Source organism: Pieris napi, chromosome 4, assembly GCF_905475465.1.
Source record: "Pieris napi chromosome 4, ilPieNapi1.2, whole genome shotgun sequence".
NCBI classification, from domain to species: Eukaryota; Metazoa; Arthropoda; class Insecta; order Lepidoptera; family Pieridae; genus Pieris; species Pieris napi.
In genome coordinates, this window is record NC_062237.1 from 8,202,136 (window position 1) to 8,212,322 (window position 10,187).

Consider the following 10,187-nt stretch of genomic DNA (forward strand, 5'->3'; position numbering starts at 1 on the left):
CAAATGTTTCCGTTATACAATATATCTGAATACCAACTGGATTGTTATAACTAAAATGAGCCAGCAAGTAAAATACATATTTATGAAACTTACGGATTTGCAGCGGCAATTCGTGTCTTGTGCGCAATTCATTTTCAGATGGAATAATTACACAGTTTTTATAAGAAGTAGTATCCAGTATCGAATGTCGTACTTAAATGATAAAAGATTTTATAAGTATCACTTTATATAGAAGTATAACATCTCATTTGATAATTACCTCATTAAAGATAGTTCAATTAATTTGTTATGTATAGTAAACACAGTGTTTTATTAAAGGATTGGTGTCATTAATTACCCCGTAAATAGTTTAATTAGTAAATCAGTTAATAATACACAATTTTCCTTTTTAGTTATTTATTGCTAGAATCAACAATATCAATCCAAAACTTATGTCTTTAATTGTTTGAAAATAATGTGTTTAATACTTGTAACACCTTTACAAGCAAGCAATAAAAATATAATTACATATAAAGAGAGTACAACTATTGCAATAATGAAATGCTAATAAAATATAAAAATGCTTGTTTAAAAAGCCTCAGTATATGTGTAAAGGCTTATTTGAACTCTACACAAACGCACAAACCCTAAAATCCATTTTTAGGTACCCAATAGTTGGTCACTAGAAATAAAACGCTTTTCAAACAAGGACAATTTGAAAAAAATGAGAACCTTATTATAAGGGTCGCTTTAATTCTCATAGTAGGTTTGCCTTTACGAATTGGAAATATAAAATCATATCAAGAGCCATGGCGAAAGTAGCCTGCCCTTTGCCTGTGTGATAACACAGGCAAAGGGCAGGCTACTATAGTTTCGATAGTTTCATTTGGTGCAAGTTAAAAGTTCACAATTTTCCTATTTTATAAGGAAAATTGGTTAAGTGTGGGACTTTTAAGTGTTCCGTGGATCCGTTCGAACCACGGCTGGTCAATCAAGAAATTTTATTTTGTATGTAATTCAGACTTAATCCTGAACGCTTAAGGTTAAAGACACTTAATAATCACCTGTAAAGAAGAATTAATTATATGGTACATTATATACAAATATCAACATAATAGATAAAGTATTTGAAAGTAAAATATAAATTAATTGCAGTTCCTCAAACCCTTCCTTTTAAATATTTTTAAAAAAGTGACTCGCGTTATGCGTGTGTGTTTTGTTTGGTTCGTTTAGAAAAATTACGATGAAATCGCAGTCACTCATCTCTTACAAGGCACAAAGGCTATCAAGCGAAAAATTCGAGCGACCCTTTTCAACGGACTATTAAAACAAGAGCCTTATGCATATGGGACTCAATATTTAGAAATGTACTCGGGCTGAAAATAAGGATTACCTCTCGCATATTTTGTTTCAGGATTTCACTTTTTTAAGTGATTAATCAGTGTTAGTAACTCTGATAAATATACAACGGTAATGTTGCAGGAGTTATATTTTTTAAACAAATTTATATTATGTATATTGTTGATACTTAGTATAAAAGCGCGACCACTCTGTAACATCCTTTATCAGTTTTATATTTTAGTTATCAAGTCGAAGACCTCGGTCTTAACTTAAATATATATGCATATTATATATTTTGCTTTAGGAGTAGATAGGAATAATGAAAGAATTTCGGATATAGATTTACACAACTGAATTTAATTTTTTATGTCACCATCAGTTTCTGTACTGAATAAAAAAACATTTACATGAAATGAAAGTTTAACATAATATAATATAGTGTTTGGCCAACGATTCTTTGCATTTAGGGCCATCCTTTATAATAAAACGTCCTGATCTATATGGTCTAAGATCCCGCTATACAACGACCTTCACCGAGATGCTTATTTAATGAAACTTATTTTATATATAATTTAATATGTCAATAAATATAATCCATATGGGTTGCCTAGCAAATTTCAGTCCAGAATATTTTTAATTAATTTAAAAAAAAATATTTTTTTAAACATTTCACCGGTATGATTATTAGATAAATTCTATACCAATCGAAAGTATGAAGCCCATAGAATATGCAAAAGTTAGGTTGTTTTTAATCAATTAATTATTTATGTGTATATTTTTTATGTGACACTAAAGTATATATACATCTTTAGTATAAAAGAAGGTTATAGTGATACATATATAATACTACCCTGATTAAAAATATTGATTGAAAAAAGTTCAAAAAATTTACTACATGCAAATTATAAAAAAAATTTTTTTTTTAAATATTAATTAAACATACTCTGGACTGAAATTTGCTAGGCAACCCATATGGATTATATTTATTGACATATTAAATTAAATATAAAATAAGTTTCATTAAATAAGCATCTCGGTGAAAGTCGTTGTATAGCGGGATCTTATACTAATAGAGTCTGCAATAGTCAAACTATCCATATATACCCTCACAAATCGTATAAAAAGTATGCTAGCCGATTTAGATTTCGATTATGCCGAGCCCTTACTACTTACTATATATTAGATTTTGGTATAACACCGTAACTCCAAAACGTAAGAATAGACACATCGCACGATTATAACAAATCACAGCCACATTCAAATACAGAATGTGTTATACGCACACATTCTGTATTTGAGTGTGGTTCATTTAAATACATACTCATTCATTCACGCATACGTCTTACACAATTTTATTTGATTAGATGTAACACTAAGACTCCTAATAATAGATATATTTAGTCAAAATCATACTTCCGTCACGAATAAAGTTTTATTATTATTATTATAATCTTTTCCTTCTTCACGCAATTCATTCGTAAAGATCGTGTTAGTGACGCCGCACAATCTCCTCCACTCTTACAAGGGCGATACTTGATCGGTAAATAGTGTACTATAGTCGAATAAAATGAAAAAAACCTTCTCGAACTTTCAGCTAAAGTGGGTTTTATGTGACATTATTATTTAGTATATAAATTGTACTTGTTTCCATGGTCCGTATAAAAGCTTTCTATTTGAATAGAAGCGATTACTTTTCTTAGAAATATTTCCATTTTCTGTTTCGTCGTAGGCTTTGCTTTGCATAATATAGGACAATCAGGCATCATTACTGCAAGTCTTCGGAAGCTGGTTGTACGACCCGTTGTTATGGTAACCGCACGTTTTGCTAGCTTTGTGGTGCACAATAGAAGACACCGCGATTTATATTTGCAATGTAACATTTAATACATTGTGGAAAGCCGGTGTTTTTAAATTACGTACTCTTTAAAAGAATCGGTTCAAGTAATACTTTACATTAAACAAAGCAACTAACTTTAATTTAAGAGTATCTTGTTTTATATTTTCCTAAGCAAGTAAATGTACGGTATTTTTTGATTTAGCCATCACAGCAACCCCTCTAATAACAAATTATGTAAAATGATATAGTTCAGCTTAGATAAACGAAGATAATTAGCATGATTACATATTGTAATAGAGAACATAATATATATAAGCGTACAAGGGGTCTAACGTACTGTATGGACCATAAAAGATTTTCATTTAGAAACTAAATTACTTAATAGGTAAAAGTCATACACAAATATAATATTAAATATTGATGCAATTTATCTAGATGAACAATTCAAAGAAATAAATCTATTGCATCGAAGTCCTTACGCTAAGCCTTAAAAACTCTATTTCCCGCCAAACCATTTCATTGAAACTGGCAGGTTATAAGAGGATTTTATATTTTACTGCACCCCACATTATCTTATCACGTATACATAGGGTTGAAAATTGAACAGATGAATTTCTATTCACGTTGTATAAGCGCGAATGGTGTAGCGTATTGGATGGAATAGATTATCCTGTTCTGTGATGTAGGTCATTTACTTTAATGTTACTTTTACGTATCGTATGCACAAAGTTTTATAATTCAAATTGTTATTTGAAAGAACAGTAATAATTGATAATATTTGCAAACGTCAATGCAAAGTGAATTTTATACAGCTTGAACGGAATTATTAATAAACGTTGTTAAAATATATATCCTATTACGAATTATATTCAAACGATTCATTTCTGTTCCAATTTTAAACAATTCTATTACGAAGGCAATTTTACGTATAATTATGATACGCGTATGTAGCATTCTTAAATCTTAAAAAAAAATACATATTCTATATTATATACTAACAAATGCTGAGATGGAATGAGCTGTATATTCGAATAATATTCTGTCATTTCCGCAAAGTTTCTAATCTAATTCAATGTTTGTTTCTCGCTTCCTATACACAAACATAGTTACGTATGTTTTCCACGCTCAATTTGCGATCCAGGCAATTTTATAGACCGGGAGCCGACTCCCAAATCGATATACTTAATGAGGCGTAGACAGGAGTTTTTATATTAACGCAATTTTGTACAGGAAAATAGTACATTTCGACTTTTTGTCAGGAATTTCTGTTTCTTATGTTTATAGAAAATAACGAATAATACTTGATGGCTCATTCCATGCAGCTATGTGTTTTTTATTAAAATATTTTAAAGGTTTTATTTAGGTTAAATTTAAGAAAATATTATTTCTTAAAAATATTTATTTTATTATTTATATCACTTCATATCCTATCCAACATGATCGATGTAATAAGCCTTAGCACCAACTTAATGATAGTATCGTAAAGTATTTGTATACGTCATTCAGTTAAAGAGATAAATTCAGATTTTCAACTCGAACCTTTTAATTTTTAGTACGGTTTAATTAACTACATGTATTCTATTCGAACAATTTATATTTTGTTTTTATTTGGTTCTTAATACGCCCATCGAGTACTACTTATGTTTTCAATAGAAAGCGTTACTTTTCTATTTCGATAGCTATTAGATTTTCATATTTTTTGTGCTACAAGCCAAAAAAACTCAGTGGGGTTTCATCTCTTGATACATTACTCAATATATAAAGGAGAATTAGCGTCGTTAAAGTTTGCGAATACCAAACATGTGTTTTGTTTTTTGTCTATTGTTCATTAATTTAATAAACCTAATTTGGTATGACCCTAAGATGAGCTGTAATTTGATTTACAGTACCTTGGTAATTAAATAAAAAGTTGTGTGATACAGTTGAGTTTTTTAATATAACTTTCATTAATTAAGAAGCTTATTTTTATAAATCAAACATTAATCAATAAGTTGTCCATCTCCTACACTAAAATCTCTACATACGTTAGTACGTATCATCATCCGTATTTATTATACGTCGAATACTACGCCAACTTGCTGATGAACAGCAGTTAATCAATAAATATAGCATCCAACTTTTGTTCTAAAGATTTATTTCCCAAATATTTTCGTGAAATATACCCTCGCTTTGTTTTGCAATATTTCAGGCTTATTTACGGTACTAAAATTTTACCTTTCACGAAATTCTAAATTTTAATGTGAAAGTAACTTTTTGCTTATCTTCAAATTATGAATTGTTATTATATAAGTTTCTTTATACATCATCTTACTACTGAAAAAGTGAATATGTCATGTCTTTTCTATGTCAAATGACGAAAAATATTTCAATTATATTTTGGTTTCAGTACATGATTATGTCTGCGATTACTTTATGTAGCAATAGGCATGGTTTAAGAAATATTCAAAAGTGTAAGTATTTATATAGACTTTTAAAAATAATAAAGGAAGTTTTTTATTACCATAAGAATGTTTAGTGCCATTGAGGCATTAGTTTCTGTAAATACCAGAGAACCTTGATTAAGTTGAATTTTACATATTAAAAAAGAGACAAAGCTGTCGCGTTGTTAGTAATGGAGCTTATCATAAAAGCTTATTTGAATCCCGCACGCGTTGTCCATTGCGAGTTATCTTTATTAAATCTTTTGTAGTCACAAACAGTGCATTCTGTTGCAGACGTTTCTTTCACTCTTGATATCTTTTTCCTTGCGTCTTTGATTGTTTAAACATAAAAAAATGTCGTTCAAACTTTCTGCGATAGCACTTGGATTTATTACGAAACAAAATTTCTTACTATAATCATAAAATTTATACAGAAACCTAGAGAAATTAAAAGAATGGATCTTCATAACCATTCACCTATGGTATCCTATTCATTTATTTAAAAGTAAAAAAGTAAAGTAAAAGTAAAAAATAATTTAATCATGTAGGTAACATAATGACCACTTATAACTTGTCAGTAAAGAAATACATATAAATGTTTCTAATTTTATATTTACTGCCAGTTCTCAAATCAAGGGAGTAGAACGGAAGAGAAGAACTGGCAACAAACTCTCCGCCACTCTTTTAGATCGCCATTTTTTTACACAACGTTTGTAAGGAGCTGCAACCATTATACCATGTTCCACATGACATATCAAGTAATTAATAATAATAACACAAATTAAAAAAAAAAACAAAGACTTGTCCTCTATCAGCAGGAGGCATAGTGAAATAGGAGCACGCACTTACATTTACACATTGCACTAAAGAAAGCAACACTTAGTAATAAATCTAAACGCTGAAAGCAAGCCTTATCGGTTTTGATTGATCTCTTTCAGCCAACGCCTCAAAGAGAGCTAAAGCGAAATGAAATATATATATTTCATTTAAAACAGTCACATTTAGTTTTTCCGGAAAATATTTACACATAACACACATCACTGAATAATTATATAACAAAGTGCCTAATAAAGCATATTCTGAATTGCATTTGATATACAATTTTCAAATGAATACGAATTGGAATGTAGCCAGTTATAGGATTGTGGTTAATTTGAACATTAATTATGTATCATGTAGGGGAAGATCGTTACCCTTCGTACGCGGGGCACATTCATACAGTCAAAATAAAACTTGAACGAAACAAAGTACAGTCTGTGCTTTTGTATGTGTGCATGAGTCGAGTTACCAACTATACATCAACGAAGTTTCGTGAAATTCGCACCGATGAGAGTGAAGTTACAGGCATGGACGTGTTTTCGCGCTCGGTAAGTAATTTTTTGATCTATGTTTTTATCTCTTGTTACCGTAGATAAAATAAGTTTTCGTGTAGAGTATTCTATCAGTAACTAGCAAAATATACTTAAGATACTTCTCCAATACTTAATTTATGACGTTTTCCTATTAATATTAAAATAAGTTATATTTTGTTGTTATTCAGTTAGTGGGGTACATTCGGACAGCACTAGATGGGGCACATTTGAACGAATTGTACAACTAAATTTGTATGAAAATTTGTCGGCGCGAACTGTCATTTTCTTACAAATTAAGTTTTCGACTTTCTACATATCACACTACTGTTAAGGCATCTTGACTAAGGTTGATTTTGATGCTTGTGAACCAGATGCTGTGAATAATTTACCAATCCATCAAATAGTAGTTCCTTCGAAGTCAGTTTTGACACCAGAGGCATTTCGACCCTATCCGCATTTTGTAAGAAGTAATAAAACAAACAAAATGACGATGACGGCCAGGAAAACCACGAATTTATACTGCCAAACCCGAAAATAAGAAGTGCTAATCCACACCAAAGAGTAAAAAATGTGATTTTAAATTTAAGTTACCTAACTAATAAAATTTTGTTTTACATAAGAAAAGTATTTTATTTTTGTTTAATAGAAGTTAAATCTTTATTTTTGTGTTTAATTTCATTGCTAATAAATGAATTTTGAACTACCCCACAGCGTAAGAAGGTACCCCCAACACTGTACGAAGGTGCCCCGTTGATGGGGCAGATTCGTACGAATTCCAGATTTAGTTTAAATCATAACTGTGGTTAAAACATCGGATGAAATCATTTGTCATTTTTTTATTTGAATCTCAGATAGTTAGACTATAAATTTAAGCTATCAGGTGATTGATTCATGGAAAAAGAAAAAATTAAAAAAATAAAATGTGAAAACCGTACGAAGGGTCCCCACCTTCCCCTACGTCTTTATTCTATCAAATAGCCTTTATTAATTCGGTGTACTTGTTATCGTGATTATCAAATTGTTATATAACGAAGAGAAGTTTAAATGTTTGTAGTTTTTAAATTTAAAAAATAATAACCTAATTGTTTACATAAATTAGCGACATAAAAAGCACATTGTCTTTGGTACATTGCCGCATAACTCGAAATTCTACTGTCGGCGGAACATTAATTGATTTCGCTTGGGAGGCAGTCTTCATGGTATTCACGAACCGCAAAATATTTTATATTTCAAAAACATTTTTTGTTCTCTCAACAATTTGTTACATTAAGAGAAAACCTCAGCTAAAAAATTATTTATAGAGCGAGTTGTAATTGTATTTATTACCTTAATTCTTGAAGAAAGGAAAACGTAATAATTTTCAATGAACGACAAACACCGTCATAAATTTATTTATTTATTCCAACTTTGAACATGGTCTGTATTCGTTAGTAGATTCGTGCTTTAAAAGAATTTTAATATTGAAATCTTTTACATAATAGAAATTTTCCTATGCTGAACAAATGTATTATATATATGTTCATTTACATTTTTTGTTTCACATATATTGTTTAAGTGTTTTGGTTTATAATACGAGTATGTAATATGTTAGCTGTAAGATTACTAATAAAAAGTATTTATTTATCTAACATTCTTTAAAAAGTATAATATAATAACACAGTTACATATGTAAAGGGAATGAAATGTATATAACATTTTGATGGACATTTACTGTGAAAATTGCAAGAATTTAATTAAAAATAGCATTTGAGCGCGGTCCTATGAGCTTAGTGCCAGAATTTCAAAGCTTAAAATTAATCTGGGTTTCAATATAAAATGTTAATAAAACGCCCAGTATGGAATGAAATTATACTGTTATCAATTTTAATTTTATTCTTTGATCCAGGATTATCTTCGGTTTAATTTAACTTGCATTGGTTTTACGGAAGCCGGTATTTGCTTTATTTTATGGCCGCTGAGGTATTTTTAAATGGTTTCATTGTTTTATAAGTATCTATTTTGTATATAAATTAAAACTGTTTAAGTTTAAAACAAGGATTAGTTTCAAAGCTTCGTAAAATGTACCTTATGTAATTTAATACTTTATTTTTTTTCTTTTCTCACAGTGGTTGCCTGGAAGAGATCGCTCGAAAGCGATAAGGCCGCTAGTTGCTCTCCTTTTTATTTAATTATGTCAATTGTACTATATTAATGTATATGCAACGAAGTGTTAATAAATAAATAAATAAAAATGTGTGCGTGTACTAGGTGTACACACGTAAGAAGTGAAACTTATATAAAACCTTTGTTGTACGCAGAGCCATAATTGGTTTGTTTTAAGTTTAGAGGTCCGAAACTATTTCTTTAAACACAGTAAATTTTGATACACTGCCTAGCATACAATTTACAAATTAATTGCTGCAAATTGCGATTAGCAAATTTCAAGTAGAAAATGTAATCCGTTGTCAAACTTCAAAGTCAAAAACATACTATATGTCATATTATAACGCCGATAAAGAAGTTTGACTTCAAAAAGCAACATGGCGCGTAACGGAAAAATGTGACGCAAAACGCAAAAATGTTACACAATTTTTTTTTCCAACCCCGATAAAGAAGTTTCACTTCAATAAATGTTTTAGTTGTTTGGTATTTTTTACAATGCAGAACATACATCTACACAAATTCTGTTCTTAAGGAAAATGACAGTTCGTGTTACTCGATATTCAAGCAACTACTTTTGCTCGATTTATAAAAGCTTTATATATTTCGCCAAATATTTCTAGGTACCTATCTTTATTCTAGGCACTACTCGGAAAAGCGATATAAAAGCTCTGCTCTTTGACTTTAGAGTCACGAGAGGTTAGAATAACAGTGTATTTCATTCTAGTTATTCATTTTATAACGAATACAAAAATCAACAACTATTGTTCGCTTATATGTATTGTTAGTTATTTTAAGAAATCAGTATTTTAACAGTTGCCTCCCAATATGTGTATGAAAATATTATGTACGTTTATAAAAACATATGAAATGGGCAAATGGATCGAAAGACCATTGGTGTACAGCCGGAGTCAAACCTACGACCTCAGGGAGGAGAATCGCATGCTGGAACCAATAGGCAAATCCTTAAGACGCTTTACGCATTAGGCGGCCAAATAATGTAAATAGGCATTTGTAATTTATTTTACCCAAAGTTTCAATTTGAAAAAGGAATTAAAAGACAGAGAGAAAAACAGATTGTTAAAATATAAAAAAATATTTTAATAGTTTTTAACAAGT

At 29.9% G+C, this 10,187-nt stretch overlaps 1 long non-coding RNA gene across 1 annotated transcript; it reads left to right on the forward strand.

Moving 5' to 3' along the window:
- Positions 1–6,757: 6,757 nt before the first annotated feature.
- LOC125048936 lies at positions 6,758–7,893 on the forward strand. The gene is made up of 2 exons (XR_007116901.1): positions 6,758–6,944; positions 7,118–7,893. It is a non-coding gene; the product is annotated as an uncharacterized LOC125048936 (long non-coding RNA).
- The last annotated feature ends 2,294 nt before the right edge of the window (positions 7,894–10,187 follow it).